Raw genomic sequence first — 18,040 nt, 5'->3', positions numbered from 1 at the left:
TTTATGTGATCTCAGCCAGGCTCCTCAAGGCTGTCTCCTCAAATGTTGACCTCACGGTCTCTCCATCGTTGAAAAAAAGAAACGGTGGTTTAATAAAAACTATTTGCTTTTCATTCTCCTAAAAAAACAACCTTCTTGTGTGCTTGTGGTTGGAGCTGAGCAACTTAGAAAAATTGTCTTATTTCGATTTGTATGATCTCTGCATCACTATAATATTTACCTTAAAATGGTATTTTGACACCTTTTACCTCAAAATCCCAGGAGCCCATATTGCTATTTATTACCACGGCCCGCCGTTGGTGATGGCTGTTCTAGGTGGTTTTGTTTGCGACCAGAACATTCCGCTGTTACGCAGATGATACCCCACTGTACATCAGTCTAAACCCATTCAAACCAGGGACCTCTACCTCCCACTTCACTGTCTTTGTAATTGCTATTCACAGTTTCTAACCTTCAGCTCAGTACTCAGGAGTTTTTACACTTTGGGACCCTGCTGGATGTGTTAAATTGTATTTTTCTGCTGCATAACAAATTTCATGCAAAAGCCATTTTATGTTCCCTTTTTTACTCTCTGCCATTTTATTGACTACTGCTTTATTATTTGCACGTTTACATTCTTTATTTTACATGTTTTTTTTGCTCATTGTGGCTTGTTTATCCTTTCTTACCTCGCTCTCTGGCTCAGTGGTTTACTGTCACCTGTGGTTTTTATGGCGCTCTACAACACTTTTTACCGCGGCGTTTTGTTGCTCATTATAACGGCCCATGGGCATCCGGTGGAAAAACACTTGTGGAGCTGTTCGAAAGTGACCTGTCTTTTAAAGCTTGGTAAGAAGCCAGGTGTTACATATGAACTGAACTGTGACTCTTAAACGCACAGGGTTAGCCGCTACTTTACAGAGTGTGCCATCAGTTTCTGCACATTTTTACCACCGGTTTGAAACATCTACCAGTGGGAAATCTAGCATGTGAGGCAACTAAACAAGATACAGTATGCCGGTGAACTGATGCATTACAAATTAACAGTTATTATTTATCCATGCAAAAATATTTTTATGAGCGAGAGTCATAAAATTATCTCAATAGTCTGCAGCTTTTTTTCTTACTTTATTATACCTGCTGCTGATATCAAGCCTCCAACAAAAAGAGTGCACAAACACAAACTCAGCACAAAACAAACTAGGGGTGTGTGTGTGTGTGTGTGTGTGTGTGTGTGTGTGTGTGTGTGTGTGTGTGTGTGTGTGTGTGTGTGTGTGTGTGTTTTCTTTTTATGGGGAGCACAAAGGGGACTTAAACACCTTATAGCGTAACTGCAAGTCATCTCTCTCGTCCATAAATCCCCCTCTGGCTTTGTGCTGCAGGCTGTGCAGTGAATTTACGCGCTCTGCTCGTGTTATCTGTAGTTTGTGGGGGGTTTTTCTCCCCCCCCCCCCTCCCCTTCAATTTCACGGGGACTTGTGTTCGGTGATAAAGAGTCAGTCGGAGTCAGTTCCTCAAGGCCAGCTCAACGTGATAGGCCACTCTGGTGTTGTTGTAATGTGTGAATCACTGTGGAGACCAGCTTCTTTTTTTACAATCTCAGCAGGAGGCCCGGGTATGGTTTAGAAACATAGCGACACCAGTAACAATACTAGTACTTTTAAAGCGATACGGACCCCTATTTATTTTTTTTCAATACCCCGTATGTGAATAGAAGCATTCAGTTCAGCTTCAACAGGATTTTAAAACCCACTGTATACTGTATATAAACATAGAACTGAATTGAATAGATTGGTCTCATGTCACTGATACCTGAGTCAGCATCCCTGTGATACTGAGCTCTACTCCGTCTGTCATCTGGAGAAGAGAAGAGAAGTGAGGCTGCTTTTCATCCACTGATTGCAGAGGTCAAAGGGGATTATTTTTAGGACAAAAATGACACTCCTTCTCAAAATAAGATTGGCAGCCCATTGAAGTAGCTTTTCTCTCCTCGTCGTCACCCGCCGTTAGATTCACAGAGCAGCCTGAGAGCTGGTGCTCTCCTCGGTGCTGCTAGAACCATTCAAGGTATCTATTTTTGAGAACCGTTTGCGGTCTTCCATTTCCGAGAGGCAGAGAGAAAAAGAGACGGAGCGAGAGATAAAATAAATAAATGGAGAGACAGCGATGAAAGGGCCGTCTTCGCTATGCTGTTGGATGTTTGCCATCTTCGGCGAGGGAAAGGGCACGGACCGGTGAACGGGAGGCACAGGTGCAATAAAGGATCTTCACTAATTGAGTGAAGTACGGAAGCCCGGGAGGGACAGCCCAGGTGCGCAGACAAGCGGGGTTAGCCGAGGTGCACAACAAGCGGAGAGAATCCTCCCCTCCGCTGTTCTCCTGTAATTGCGGTGAGCTTAATCTGTCCCCCCGGCTTCCTGTCGGTGAGAGAAGAATACGTCTGGCACGAGCCTCGACAGAGATTGCTACGTGGGCTTGGCATTCAACGGGCCTGCGAGATGAGGAACAAATGAAAACCGAATTACCAGGCTGGGAGATTAATGGAGGAAAATGAAAAAGGACGGATTGGACTGGCGCGGAGACGCCGGCGTTACAGGTGTCAGGGGAGCAGAGACGGATGCCAGCCTTCAGACTTGGGCACCCAGAGGTGCCTCGCGTTCCAGCAAAAATGATGGGCCCGTGTCACGGCGAAATAGGCGAGTGAAAAGTAGCCTGAAATTAAATGTGACAGGCATCTCCTCCTTCATCCGCAGCTTTTGAAAGCACGTCTTCTTAACAAGGAGAATCCATCCTAGAAGAGTTCCGTCATTATAATATAAATATCTGCTGAAGCTTCAAAAATGAGAATCACTGCTTCCAGACAGTTTCCACAGCTGCTCAGAGCTCAGCTGCTATTTACATTTTTTTCATATCTACATCTAAATGAGCTTAATTTTGCCTTAAAATAACAAGACAATTACAATTCACACGTTGCGTCTAAAGCCGCGCCACCTTTCATCCTCTTGTGCGAGGCGCCGGGGAGGTTGCGCTCCTACCTCGCATGCTGTTGCCAAGCAACCAACACCTGTGCGTTGCGATGACCATGATGAAGCTAGCGGTACGCCTCGCTGACTGAAGTCCAAACAAAGAGAAATGAATTTCCTGCACTGTGAATCCCTCACAGGGGGCTTTGTTGCACTGTTTGTCTTGTTGTGAGTTTCGCTGTGATTGGTTGTCCCGCGTCACATGACCAAAGACACGCTGTGAAGTGCAACCACAACGGTCTGACGTCTCCAAAAAAAAGCCCCGAAGCATGTTTAAAACTAACACTGCAGATGTTGCCTCTTTATTAAAGGATTGATTTGTTTATTACAACACATCGCTGTATTCTTCCAGTCGACATCGCTGACTTGTTATCAGCCGCCCCAGCTTGTCATTCCTCGCATCGAGACGCTTTGCAGAGGCTTTTTTATCGGCAGTCCCCCTCCGCGTGCTTCTGGATTATGGATTGGGCCTTTAATAATCAATGACAGCGCGGTTGTCGGTACAGATTAGCGGCATAATCTCCCGTCTGCTCTGTAATACCCTTTACACTGTAACTCTCTCAGCAGCAATAAAAAGCCCCGGCTTAACGCGGCTGCAGCTAATGTTTGTCACCGTATTGAACTCCGTAGAGCAGCATCGTCGAGTTCATTTCCTACCCCCCCCCCCCCCCACCAACCCCCCCTCCGCGGTGTCAGAACTGCTTTAAGGATTTCATTCGAGGTTATTTTTGAAGTGACATTTTCGGAGGGAGCTTGACATTTTGATCAAAGTGATAAAAAAAGGATTATCTGACAGTTCCCACAAATAAGGCTGGTGTGGCAGACGCAGAGCTCGATCAGCCTAAATGCCCCCTCCATCGCCCTACGAGTTTTGCGAGGCCGGTCTCCATGTGCCCCCACGCCATTATTCCCCCCCCTCTCTCCCCCGGCTGATTTAATAGAGGCGAGGCGACAACAGCCCTCCGCGGGCAACAAGTGTGACGGACAGCAATCGGGTCCGGACGTCCATCTTTAGAGCGCGCACTTTATATTCAGCGACTTGGTGGGAACGCCTCCTTTTTTTTTTTTTGGCGGGAAAGCTCTGTGTGAGAGGGAGTGCGGCTGGAGGGGGGCGGGGGGGGTGACCCAGTTGTTCCCTCCTCGGTAGAATCAAAGGCAGCTTTCAGAGATGAAGCCACACTGCGAGTCAACATTGTCTCAAAATTACAGCTGATCTTATTTCCATTGACATATTTGCCAACCAGTCCGTCGTCTTATTGTCCACGTGTTCCTTGTGTTTGACTTGTTATCTAGCTCGGTGGTTCCCAGCCTCTTTGAAGACGTACACCCCCCCCCCCCATCACCCCTCTCAGATGACCCCAGCACCCCTCCATCATCAACAACGCCGCCTGTCAGGTTTGTGTTCATTTGAATTCATCTAACTGGATATTATTCACTATTTTAGTGCTCCTAATGATAGTCAGTCAGACTCCTCCGGTCCATGTGACGTGTCCTTACAATATTTACTACATTTCATAATATTGTTACAATTAAATCATCAGTGTTTTCAGTCATTATTACTTTTAGCTACAGCAGCAATACCGATACAGTACAATAACTACGATACAGAAGATTGCTCGTGAGGTTTGCTTTAAGACCGTTAGCTTATGCTTAAAGGTCAGGTAATTAGTGATCCCTGTTCCTGTTGGAGGAGACAGTCTGCCCGTACTTGCTACGTCTGTATTGCACCACTCAGTCTCTGGTATTTGCCCTGGTTACCCGGTCGCTGCTACGCTTCCGCATCGTGACCCGACTCGGCACGCGAGGCGGAACCTTGAAGACGAGGCGAGCGTCTGCAAAATGTTTAAAACGATCAAAATTCAATAAATGCGCTACGTGGCAAAGACCTTTTTTCGGTTAAGTGTTTTTAGTGTTGGGAAATAGGCTTCAGGGCTGTCGTGCTTTGCGTGTGACCAGCTTGTAAAACAGTATGTGTGATTTGGGAGAAGATCATAGCATGCATACAAAGCGTGGCTGCCTCTGTCGTTAGGCGTTAGCCAGGTGGAGTGTGATATTACGTGTGTCAGCGCGAGGCTAAATGGCAAAGAAACGCCGCAGCGTGCGAGCATTCCGTTGGTTTTTCGAAGGGCTCAGCCGTACAGGAAGTTTCATTTGTTGCCTGTCTGAACATTGTGTTTTCAGGTTAACTGGCCACGCAGGCCGCGTCTCCGGGGGATCGCTTGTTTGTTGTTTCTCTGTTGTATAAGAGCAGCGGAGCTCAAGTCCTGTTGTGTCACAGGCTCTTTGCATAACTCACACTTTGCACAAAACCCTCGCTGCCGCAGTGGAAACGCAGGCTGCGACGTTCTGTTGCTGCACGCACGCTGCATTATGGGATTCCATTAGCTCCTCAGGCCACTGGCGACCTGTGTCTGGTCCAATCATAAGAAGGTACCCCCCCCCCCCCCCCCCGCCCCGCCCTGCACAATTAGAGTTCAAGATCTCTCACACACGACTGGGCCGAAAATAGCACAATCACGCTGCACACAGGCGTGTGGAAGGAAATTCATTTTTGGGTAATTTAATGAAATCCAAGTGTCTCATCCTCGCAACTCTCATTCCAATTAGAAACGAGACACTGTGAACACAAGGGTGGGGAATTATTTAAAAAAAAGAACAGTCGGGTGGAAGTGGAAATTACAGGAGGCCCCTCTTCGATCGCTCCCCCTTTTCCGAAAAGTGAATGTCGATGGAACTTTGTTAGCGAAAGGTTAACGCGGCCATTAGAATTCAGCCCGCAGCGCGTCTTAATTTATTCCCAAAGCGCTGCCGCTCGTTTATGGATCCGTTCCATATTTTGGAGCGAAGGCGGCGGCGAGATTTCAATCGCAGAACGTCAATTAAAATAACGGCGAGTCTAATGCGAGACACTTAGCTCGCCGTCTTTGCCTTTGACTCTCGGGTCAGCGACCGACAGAGCGTCAGCCTGCTGTCGCCAACCTGAAACTAAACCAATGTCATTGGAATAAAACGTACTGCGGCGACATTCGAGCCCAGTAAATCCCCGTGTCCACGCCTTTAAAAACATCTGGCCTCGACAACACCACTGGGTCTTCATTTCCCCCCCCCCCCCCCCCCAGTGCCAAACAACAACACTTGTCAGCCTGATGCTCGTCTCAGCCGAGGAAAAGGCAAAGACATCTTCGCGGCGTCTCTCCCACTGATTAATGGCTAGAGGTGGAGGACCCATGTTGTGGCTTTGATGAGGCAATTTGTAACCTTCTGCAAGAAAACAATGGCAGTTCGTTTTATTGCGATGCGTCTCCGGGGACACATCAGCACGGCTGCTACACCATACAGTGAGGTGGTGAGCCCAATAATAAATCCAAAGATGCTGATGTGCCGGGGGGGGGGGGGGCGGCGTTACAGCCCACTCTCTAATGGCCCGTGTGCCGTTTGTGGCTTCATTTGGATGCAGAGTTTGAAACTTGTTGTATCCGGTTATGACTGCGGGAGCCGGGGGCTGTTAACGCGGCTGCTTTCGACGCGACCCTGTGGGCGAGCAGAGTTGTGTTCAAGACATCACAGTTGCCAGATGAATAAAACTGTTCAGGGAGTTGCTTTTCCAGAATTATTTCTTTCGTCACAGTGCGCTTATTGTTTGTTAGAGCTAACCCCCCCCCCCCAAAAAAACAGGTTTTACAGGTGGTGCAAGTTCCGCCTGTACACTTCTCTTTTTGTTCAAAAATATAGTTGAAATAAGTCCAGAGAATATGTCTTCAAGGTAACATGTTTTTGTTTTATTCATATTTGTCGTGCATTAATTGGTGCCGTAGCTTGTTTTCAGAAATCATGGCCAGAATGAACAAATATGCACCACATAAAAGAACATGGCCGCCCCCCCCCATCTCTTCTTGCCTCTGGCGTTTGTTATTGCAGAACCTGGACGCAATTAAAACGATACTTTTCCTTCTATTTTCCACCAGCACCCGTTTATTTCAAACGGTAACGGCACGCTGCTTGATGACCATCAATAACAGAAAGTTGTCAATAAACCACAATTATGTGGATTCCAGCATCCGTCACGCTTGGTGAGCTCTCCGCCCGCCTGAGGACAAGCTGTTGAGCGACTCCAGCTAATCAGAACACTCCGTACATGTGTGGCATCCGCTGTCAGACATATCCTATACGTTGCTGCTGATGCAGACGGCCGGCTGCTCTCCGACTGGGTCCTCGGGAGTCGAGGGGACTAATGAGCATCTTGGGAAATAGTGACCGTCTTTGTCTAGTAAATTGGCTGCTTGGTTTGAAGCTGTGCTCTCTCCACTTGTTGTCTGGAAGTGTATGTGAAGCCAATACAGAAGTGCGTTAAAGCTGTGTTCTCTCTAGTGTCCACCAGGGGGCGACTCCTCTGGTTGTATAGAAGTCTAGTCTAAAATGACTCTACTTCTCTCTGGATTTATTCCCTCAGTAAACATTGTAAACATGAGTTTATGGTCTCAATCTCTAGTTACAAGTCTTCTTCAATACAGCATGATGTTCATTTAGAACATTATGCTCCATTTAGAGTCAAACAGACCATAAAGCAGGGGATGCTTTAGGGCGGGGCTACACGCTGATTGACAGGTGTCTCTAGGTCGCTGCTCCGCGCTCCAAACACGATCGCTTCCTGTTCACTCGGTGGTCCAGCTAGTCTCGTTTTAGTGACAAGGCGACCTTGTATACCGTATACGCCGGTGAAAATGCCAGGGAGGTACGACTACATCGACACCGCCCAAGCCTAATCTGCTCCGTTCCCGTTCACATTAATTCAAGTGTTTTAATTGGCCGCCCGTCTGCGTCCATCCAGCTCCGCTTTACAGTTACTGTCATTACTGTCATCATTATTTAGTTGCTTAATGAGAGCAATGGGAGACTTGGCGTACCTCTCTGATCTGGACCCATTTCTCTCAGCTGCTGCTTCGCTGAGGCGGTGGAGTGAATTAACTGCCGCAGCAGCAGCAGCAGCTACTGTGGAGCCGCCAGTTCTGACTAGCAACATGTGTCGTATCAAAGATCACATGGTAAAACCGGCACCCGCATCTGCAGCGTGATGAATATTGATAATGAGGAGTAATATTTCATTCTGGAGTCTTTCTCACCTGCAGGTGTTTTCATCAAATCCTGTTGTTGTTGTTTTTTTATGATTAGATATTTGCTAGCGATCGCCACGAGTGAAATGCTAATTTCCATGTTAATATCCTTGCAATATATTTGTCGCTGGGAGTTTTGAAAAGTCACCGAGGTGTCTACGCTCTGCCCACAGCTGCGTTGTGTTCTGCAGAGTTAGCGCCAGTGTGTTCGTTTTTTCAGACGCTAATGTTTCCATGTTGGAACAAATGTAGCAGCGAGCGAGCCGCCGTCACTGTTAGTGCAGCAGCACAGCAGCTGCACAGGGATCAGGGTTCTAGAGACGTATACCTCCAACAGGTATCACTACTACACAACGTTTAAACCACTCAACCAGCCTGAACATGAATTGCATGAGAGTCTATGGAGTCAGAGCTGGCCGATGCTATGATTGGCCGCGCTGCGTTTTTGGTGGGCGGGACGTAGCAAAGGGTCATTTGAGAGAGGAGAGTGGTGCTGAGAGCGTGACGATCAGGTGCATCTGCCGTGCCTCCCCTCGGAGACGCTTCTCTCTCCGAGTCATTCGGTTTGCATTCATAGAAAGGACTGTTCAACAGCGGGCGGCCGCACCGAAAATCCCAAAACAACGACGTTCTCCTTTTTAGTCTGGAGCGCTTCACAAAGGCAAGACGAATGGAGACTCCCGAGGCGTTATTGCTCACAGCGTTGAGCTGAATCAGCAGAGGGGATGATGACTCGGGCGACAGAAGAGATAGTGAGGGGCGAGCGCTGAGACGGACCCTGTGAAGAAGAAAGATTCTGTTTTGCACACCACTCCACCGCTCCATGCATACATGAATACAGATAGCTGGGTGAAATCAGCACTGATAACTGTAGCCTGGCACAAGATGTTGCAGCTAATCAGTCCCCCCCCAGCCGCCGTGCAAAGCCTGCATACAAAAGCGCCTCACACACACACACACACACACACACACACACACACACCACCTAAACAATCACTTTGCCTGGTATTTCCTTTCACAATTGCTTTTCTCCTTCCATTCAACACCCATACAATTCCAGTGGAAATATGTGCTCTGCAGCCTACAGAACACGTATCCACCGATGTTGTTTTGCATTTTGACAACTTTGCCTCAGTGCTATTCTCGCCCGGCATCTGTCATCTTTAAGTCGCTCATTTTTTGAAGGATTTTCCACACACACACACACACACACACACACACACACACACACACACAGTGCAGTTTTTCAGCTGTGTGTGTTTTTTTATCTGGATCCAAATCAGCGCCGTCGATTGGAGCCATTCTCCTCAACTGACGAAGAAAAAGATGAATACATTAGGGAGAATAATAAAGGTGATTTACTGAGGGAGATCTTTTGCCTCATAAATTCTAATGGTGCCATCAAATGAGGCAGGTTTGGTAATGTATGTGTGCATAAAAAAAACAACTATAGAAATACATAACATCATATATGCAGAAATAGAAAAATCCTACTGTTGTCATTGCATAAAAAAGTAAAAAAAAAAAAAAAAATTATTTGAGATTTTATGCGTTTGCCGGTGTGTTCTTTATATTATGACAATTGTCCTAAAGTCAGATAAAAATATCTCACTACATGGCGATGTATTGAATTGTCGCCGCTGCATCATAACACACAGCCTTCATGTTCACGCCCGTTTGAATGCAAAGACCAGATTTGCGTCGATGGTGGAAAAAGAAGTAATTAAAAAAAACACGACGGCGTACATCCGCTCCGAGATGTTTCCCATCAAAAACCTCCTTCATTTGAAAGCGTTAAACAAAACTCAAGGCTCTAATAAGCTGCCTGCATCTTGTTTGTCGTCTTGTCCTTTTCACTCTTAATTGGAAAGCCAGAGTGCTGACACGCTGAAACGTGATCCATGCAGAAACTCCTCAGTCACCCTATTCGCCCCGATTCGGCGTCGTCACTTCGCGGTTGGAGTGGAGCGCCACTCAACCCGTCGGTGTGATGACCCTGCTGTTCAGACGACCAGATTAGTTCTGACTAGCGCAGCACAGCAGGAGACAAACTTCCATTTCATCCCTGAGAGATAATTCGCCGCCCATAAAAAAAAAAAAAAAAAGAGGAAACGGCAGCGCTTGTTTCCACTCTGCGAGTAAAAGTAATTTAAAGAAAGCGATTTAAAAAGTCACACTCGCTGAACAAAGGTGCTCTTTGGAGTCAAGGGCCAAAACAAATGGTTTAAACTTTAATACGGCAAATCCTTCTGAGTTGAGATTCCATTGACTGGCCTCTCGTGGGCATCAGCAATCACCCGTACTTAGATATTGTGATTATAACCAGAAGCCAAATGTCTCATCGTTGACTGACCTTAGTGAACTTTGAGGATTCATCTTGAAACAGAATGTGTAACCAGAGCTTCATACGGCACAAAGTATGATCAACGTACTCGCTTAGTATTTTTTTAAAGTTTGCATTCCACATAACCCCACCGGTGACTTCAAACGTAAACAGCACCCTAACGGAATACTTAACTCAATGCTAAGATTCAAATTTCGCCCCAGTGGAATATCTGATCATAGCTACGCGGAGTGAAGTGAGATTCTGAAAAGCCCTGCATGAATAACATGTTTTATCAATGTGGTGAAACTCATTTAAGCAAATGTTTTGACTGTGTTCCATCTGCGCTCCACATATGTTTTACGTATGGTCATCAGCTCCAGCCTGCTCTGGGCAGTTGGCTTACCTCAGGGTTTGTTCGTTTCCAAAAACAACAGAGTGAAAGTGAGTAAAAGAAGGCGGTTCTTCTTTATGATCATGGAATGATGTCTCTCCTCTGAGACGTTTATTACGTTTATTATTACGTCTGGATCACAGCGTCTCAGCTGCTCCCAGGAGCTACTTACTTTGCAGTGTCAACTAAAGCAAATGTTTGCCAGTGTGTGACGTCATCACGCCGACTAGTCCATGGTGGTGGACTCTGTCACCACCATGGCCCCCATTGGTTTGTGGACTACTGTTTTGAAGCCTCGAGTTCTGCTTTTTGGGCCGTCGCCATCTTGGTGTTTTTGGAACCAGAAGTGACGCAACCGACCAACCGAACGCTGAAAAAAGAAGTAGAGCAATTTTCTCATAGACTTCTATACAACCAGAGGAGTCGCCCCCTGCTGGACACTAGAGAGAATGCAGCTTCAACGCACTTCACGCCAAAAAAACGTCCCCCCTGCAGCACTCTGTTGGATGAGACCTGCCTCAAGGACTTTCAGCAAACAAGCATTCGGTCATGTGACCACCATGTGACCGTGACACATGGTGCACCGTATCTAAAGCACTCTGAAACGCCTCTCTTTGAACGGTGTCATACGGAAGAAGAAGAAAAAAACAAATACCTGCTTTCCCTTCCCCTATGAATGTGGATTCAAATACATTATAGATGATTTGTGATGATCAAACAGCTCAGAGTGACAGTACACGGGGGGGGGGGGGGGGGGATGACACACTTTCGTTCATTCACACCGCTGATTAGCACGCATCAGTTTACACACCGATAGAAACACGAGGAGGAAGAAGGGAATCGTTCACAGCCGAGCGCGCTCCTCCTAGTTAATGCCGGATGTGTGCACGTATCATTTTGCCCCCTCCCCCCCTGGCTCTCCCTCATCCGCCGTCAGTCTCATGAACACATGTTTAATTTTCATTGTGGAGACGCATCACCCACCTGAAGGGGGGGGTGGGGGGGGGGGCTGGGTGGCATTTCGACATGCCATTTGCAGCTGACAGCTTCGGGATAATCACTTCACGACTCCCATGAAATTTCCTAATAAGCTGTTCGCTCAATGTCAATCGGGCTTTACCTGAGCGAGGTGCGACTGTGTGCATTCACAGGGATTTCTCCCCCCCCTCCTCCTCCTCCTCCTCCCCCTTCTTCTTCTGCTTCTTTTTTCCCTCCTCCGCTCACTGATTTGACAGCTGTTGTTCTTAATTTTCTCCCTGGCTGTTTCGCGAGGATCCATCTGCTGCCGCTGAGAGCGAGGGGCCGATGTGAGAGCAGTGCTCGGCGAGTCGGATGCACACGCACACACACACACACACACACACACACACACACACACACACACACACACACACGTGAACATGCACAAATCAGATGCTCGCAAACGCACCTTCGCGAGAGTTGTGTGTCTTTATTTGTGGGAGAAAAGCTGACACATGCTGTACACGAGCAATTAGTCTGCTCTGATCCAAGTTTTTACTTTGAAGCGATTTTGTGCCAGAAAAATTGTCTTTTGATGCTATTGTATAACAATACATTATCCATATGAACATCTTGAGCTGCAAACACTTAAATGATGCAGTAGTTGACGGTTGATTTGTCTCCGTGTGTAATAAGGTCAGTGGGAAGTTAAAGCACAAAGACGTTCCTCTCTGCGTCCCCCTTCTCCTCTGTATATCTCAGTGTTGTCGCGTAGCGCACGCTTCTCTGTCATTTACCTGCGAGCTGTGAGTTTTTAAAGGCTCACGCTCGGTGGATGTAATGGGCTGAAAGCGGGTTTGACGGCAGCTATTGACTCGTGTATGTGTTCCCCCGCGAAGCAGTCAATCACGGTGAGGAGTCCAGGCGTCCGCCACACGTTCATGCACGTTTGTCTTCCTCTCGAGATGGAGGTAGATGTAGAAGAAAGGCAGACCAATTACAGTGAGTGATTTTTCTATTTGGGCCCTTCGAACAATGGCTTTCTTTTCTTCTCCAGCGCTTTTGTGATTTTTCTTTTGCCGTGGGCCGTTTGCTTTTTGTCTGCTTCCAAGTACAGATTATTCCTGCTCGGAATAACTGTTTGTTTTGGTGTGCTAAGTACTGGCAGAGCTGTCCTCCTTCCACCCCGCAACAGACTCTCTTTTTTTATTCGTACATCCCATTGTCTCCTCTGTAGGCTGCGATTCTTTCATCTCAGAGGGGTTAACGACAGCTATAATCCTATTGATCCGGAAAACCGATCCCTCCTAATCCTGTAACATGAAAGTTGTGCATTGTGATGCGCCGACGAGCCCGGCAGCAACAGCTTTATGAATTCTTCGCCAGCATCTATATGGTGAGCCCGGCCATCGGTGTTCATCTTAGAGCTGCTCCGGAGAGACGGAGGATGTCCACGACTGTATCACCTATAAAGAGGCGGTCCTTCATGAAGCCATTAACGGGGCGTCGTTATTGTGGACTCGGCAGACAGAGAGGAGAAGACGAAAGAGACGAAAGACGAAGGAGTATTTTCCGATGAGCCTCGGGGGGGAAATGAGTCAGCCCCGACTTTACTCGCTCGCCTTTCTTTTTCCGCTTCCCACTCTTTCTCTCAATTTCTCACCTCGGGTTGTGGGTTCTTAACTCTCTGTCTCTTCTTCTCTCCTTTCAAACCTACCGCCGTGTCTCCATCCCACTTCCACTTGAAGCAACAGAACCAGAACCCGGCATCGTTTGGGTTTTCATCAGCAGTAACTTAACAGGACTCAAGACAGCAGCTCTCTTCCCCCTCATCGAGATCTGAACCCAGGCCACCTCGGCATACGGTCCCGGCCGAAGCAAGATCCAGATCTCACAGCGCACGCGGACTTGACAGCTAACGCCGTAGGTAAAGACAAGCGTAACCTCTGTCTCTCCCCCCCCCCCCCCCGTTCTGTCCCTCCCCCCTCGGGACCCCCGTTTCCAGGCACAGCCTCATGTGCGAGTGCGAAAGCATGTGACAGCGCCCTGCCACGACCAACACTCGCCCACGTCAGTTAATGACGCTCGGAGGCATCCCGCGATGCACATCACCGCTGGCTGCCGGGCCGAGTGCCGGGCCGAATCAGCGGTAAACTTTGGCAGCGCTCCCGGTGCAGAGTACAGTGGAGGTGACATCAGCGACTGAGGATGACGCTCTGCTGGCAGCCGCTGCCTCCCACGCTCTTGTCACTATCGTCCGTGTTCGGCGTGTGTCGTGAGAGAGAGAGAGGATTGGGAAAGCTGTGAGATAAACTTGTTATCCTTGTACAGTCAAAGTAGCTGAGACTGAAGGGGGGGGGGGGGACATGTTTCAATTGTCTGTCCACTATTGAGTTTGTTTACAGACTGATTCACTCAAAGACCTTTTTTTTCCACTCTAACCTTGGCAGTCTTTCACAGCTACTGTTTATTTCTATTCATTCCATGGCTTTAAATACGTGTCAAGCTTTGTAGAAGACGCTTAAAGGAGACAAATGCAAGCGGAAGCTAAATTAAGGCTAAATACGCAGTACTTTACCTTTTCATATGAGCCAGCGAGTATAACACCTGACTGTAGAGGATCATAAGAGAGAGAAAGGATGACGCTCAGAGGCAGAGACACCACGGTGAAGTTAGAGTTTAACGCGGTATTAAATCAGCAGCCGCTGTAACGACTGTCGGGTTGTTCCCGCGCGGCTCTGGGAACATCGAGTGTGGCTGGGGGGGGGGGGGGCTGAATCGTGTAAGACTCTTCAATGGCTAAGTGCTGCCATGCGGCTTTAACGGTAGCTTTTGTCACAGAAATGGCTGCAGGAATGAAGCCCGCACCTACCATGACCTGGAATCCCCACTTAGAATCGATAGCATCCACCCACACCCGGCTCTCACCGTTCATCTAGAAGGATGTCAGGATGATGGAGCACAAACAAGTCCTATCAAGCGTCCATTCAGCTTCTGTGGACGAATGATCTTCTCGTATTGGACTTATCCTCAGCGTAGCGGCCGTCTTAGAGCAGCAGGGTCCTGGTTCGACCAAACCCCCCTTGCATGGCAGCACCTGCGGGGAAAGCTCATTTAAAGTTCAGCTTTTTCCCATATTGGAAGCCATCGATTCATCAGAACTCGTAGCGGCTTTCGGAATAGAGCGTATAACCGTCGGCGCTCTGAGGGTTCCGAAGGCAACCGTTGTTTGGCCAGGCGTGAGTCACGGCCGCTCGTTCAGCAGACGCACTCTGACATTAATGATGATGGGGTAATTGACGGCTAATGGAGAATGAATTGAGGTGAAACGGGTCAAAGAAAGAGGTAACGCCTGCTCACTACGTCTCGTCTCAGTCCTGCTTCAAGGTCTGTTTGCACTGTTCTTTGTCCTTCTCCGTCAGGCCCTTTGTAACTGGTGACGGGTCCATCATTGCACAAAGGAAACATGCATTTTATGTAAATGCAGATCAAAATGATGATTAAAATGACAAATCTGTTGCAGCAATTCTCAAATATGTTGCCGTTCCTTCGTTTCTTTTCGTACAGCTCTGCGGTGACACATCGTTGGCAGTTGTAGTAGTACTCTCTAATATTTCCCCCTAATATGACGACTGACACCGCTACAACTTTTATGTCTTAATCTGCTGATTTTCAGCAGCAGGAGTTGAAGCTCCATGGTGGGAAATTCCTCTTTTTACTCTGCGAACATTTTGTGAATAAAACCTGGAAATCGCAGCTCGATTATAGCGAGCGGTCCGTTCTCCAAACAGGCGCTTTTTACGCGGTAACTGCATCAGTTACACTAACATGCAAAGCTCATGAACGTGCACGAGCGCCTCCTACAGAGTCCACTCTCTGTCTGTGTCTCGCTGCGTTTCCAAACTGTTCCTCCCCGTCATGCGTGTGATTCCTCTGTGACTGTCAGCGATGCACAGTGTGTCAGTCACACTGGAGAAGCGCCTCATTCAGATCAACACATCGTCCTTTTCTGGCAACATTAACCTCCGTCTGTTTGCCCCCGCGGCGACGAGGGATCCAATCAACCGGCCCGCTTTTGTCAAACCCCCCCCCTTCCCCACACCGACGTGTCCTCCCTTTGAGACGGTGACACAAAGAAATTAACACCCCGCGTATTCATCACCATTACCAGCGAGGAGACGAGGAATTTAATTGAATATGTAGCAGCAGAGGGATTGAAGTGGGGCTCGGCTCATTGCATTGTTGAAGCATGGGCCAGGCGCCGCATCTCTTCGCGGTGGAGAACAAAACGGCGGCCCGGAGAGATGACGCACGACGGGGGCCACGAGTCCGGCTGCTCCTCTGATCCCCTACATGGTGCAAATAACGAGATTCAATCAAAAAGGGGCCGAGCTGTGATTGAAAACACCTCCCTCCGGGCGCCAATTGATCGGCCGTTGCAGCGGCGACAGTTTCATAAACAAGAAAGAAATGAACCTTTTTGTTTTGCACATTTAACGCGTGAACCTCATCCGTGCTGCAGGTTCAAGCATGGCGGCTTGTTTCTCAGCCGGTAGCGATCGAGCCCTCAATTCTCACATCGACTGAAAGAAGAAACACCTTTAACTGGAGGGCTGCTTGGACGACGGCAGACCCTGGGTGGGCGGGAGAGGTCCTTCCGGGACTCGACGAGGATGAAAGAGCTCGGAGACGGGGGGGGGGGGGGGGGGGGACAGGCCGAGCCATCGGAGCGCTGACAGCTCCCCAACAGAGAGGACAGGGAGGATGATGGGGAGAAAGCGAGGAGGAGGAGCAGAGGCGCCTCAGCGAGATCAAAGGTGCTCTCATCAAGGGCTCGTCTCTCTTTTGCTTTGACGGGGGCAAAGAAGGGGGTGGGGTGGGGGGGTGCTTCAATGAAAAGTCAATGACGACGAGGGCTGCAGGCTGAGACTGCAGAGCTGTAACAAAAGCAGTCCTCTTACCTGTAGCTCTATCATTGTGAATTCCTCTCAACCGTCTTTGGACAAAGTCTCCATATCATTTATTTTCTTTGTAGTCTCGCTGAAAGCTGTATTCATTTATTATGTAACAGGCGTATGCACAGCACACGTACACGCAGCCCTTCACTCAGTTCTTTTCTCTCACGTCTCCCATGCAGTCGCAATAAATGTTCGGCTTATACTTCAACCACAAAGACCATGGAAGACAGAAACTAGCTGCTGCATCTATTTGGGCCGTGTGGCGTGTGTAGCGTGTGTAGCGTGTGTAGCGTGTGTAGCGTGTGTAGCATGTGTAGCATGTGGCCACAATTTTAGTTTAAAACATAAAAAAAGCGAACAATAATATCAACAGCACGGAAGGTTACAGTGATGACATTACGTCAAAGACATAACAAACTTTGGCTTTTTGTCATTAATAACGGATTATTAAGACGTGTATAACGTATTACATTGCAGCGTTCACATTATTTATTCACAACAGCGCTTTACATTCCGCCTGAGCCGACACAAAACCCTCGTATGTCCCGTCCAGCTGTCCCAAAATCACTAATTGGTCTAATTTATCTGTTGCAGTTTTGTGAAACTTGAGGGAGCGTCTTGATCGGCGCGCAGCACTGTCATAATTCACACTGATCAGCCCAGGTTTGAAAGGACGGGGGGGGGGGTACATCATTTGTTTGCTCGTTCATGTGCCTCATGGAATATGTCAGACTCCACCGATGTCGTTTTTTGACAAAAACCCCGCAGGAAAAGCCTTGTCGCACAGCTGCACCCGGCCCCTCAACGTCGCACTGATTGGCCGCCGGCACAATTAGAGCTCAAATCAAGGTGTCGGCCGGAATGAACCGGGAGACGGGGAAACGCACGCGGCACAATGCGCGGCGGCACGCTTCCTGTGACGAGTGCCTGCAGAGCGTCTCGCTCATTAAACGCGGAGAGAGGTTACAGAGGCGATCCGGGGAGACGCGACCCGTTTGTCCCTCCTGAGTGCAGCTGCTCCCTCAGCAGCGAACAGGAAGAGGACACGCTGCAGTCTGACGCCGCCTCAGCGTTCTTGATCTACAAGTTTATAAAACCGGCTATTTTAGCCTTTTAACTTCTGTAAAATGATCTTCCATTCCTCAGAGCAATAACAGCTGGGCTTTTCTCTGTCCCATGAAGACTCCAGAGAGGCTCAAATCTTTTGTGTTTAAGGAGTTAATTGACAGGATCTCAGAATCCTAATGGACTCTTAATTAGGGCTTTAATAGCGCCGTGAGCATTGAAAAGGT

General features: G+C 48.2%; 1 protein-coding gene across 4 annotated transcripts in view; it reads left to right on the top strand.

Moving 5' to 3' along the window:
* Positions 1-18,040, top strand: part of LOC137879004 (beta-1,3-galactosyltransferase 1-like) — a 67,056-nt gene that overhangs the window by 12,685 nt on the left and 36,331 nt on the right. The window contains exon 2 of one of the 4 annotated variants that reach the window (XM_068719558.1): positions 4,296-4,397. The exons of 2 other annotated variants lie outside the window; for them this stretch is intronic. The gene's annotated coding sequence lies outside the window, so the exon portion shown is untranslated. Of the gene's footprint in view, positions 1-4,295; positions 4,398-13,678; positions 13,718-18,040 lie in introns of those variants that run through there. One more of the 4 variants, XM_068719561.1, reaches the window with a different exon arrangement.

The sequence above is a fragment of the Cebidichthys violaceus genome, unplaced genomic scaffold (assembly GCF_023349555.1).
Source record: "Cebidichthys violaceus isolate CVI_PGR_0920_01 unplaced genomic scaffold, fCebVio1.0.p SCAF_24, whole genome shotgun sequence".
Lineage (NCBI taxonomy): Eukaryota > Metazoa > Chordata > Actinopteri > Perciformes > Stichaeidae > Cebidichthys > Cebidichthys violaceus.
This window is presented reverse-complemented; position numbering and strand designations above follow the sequence as displayed.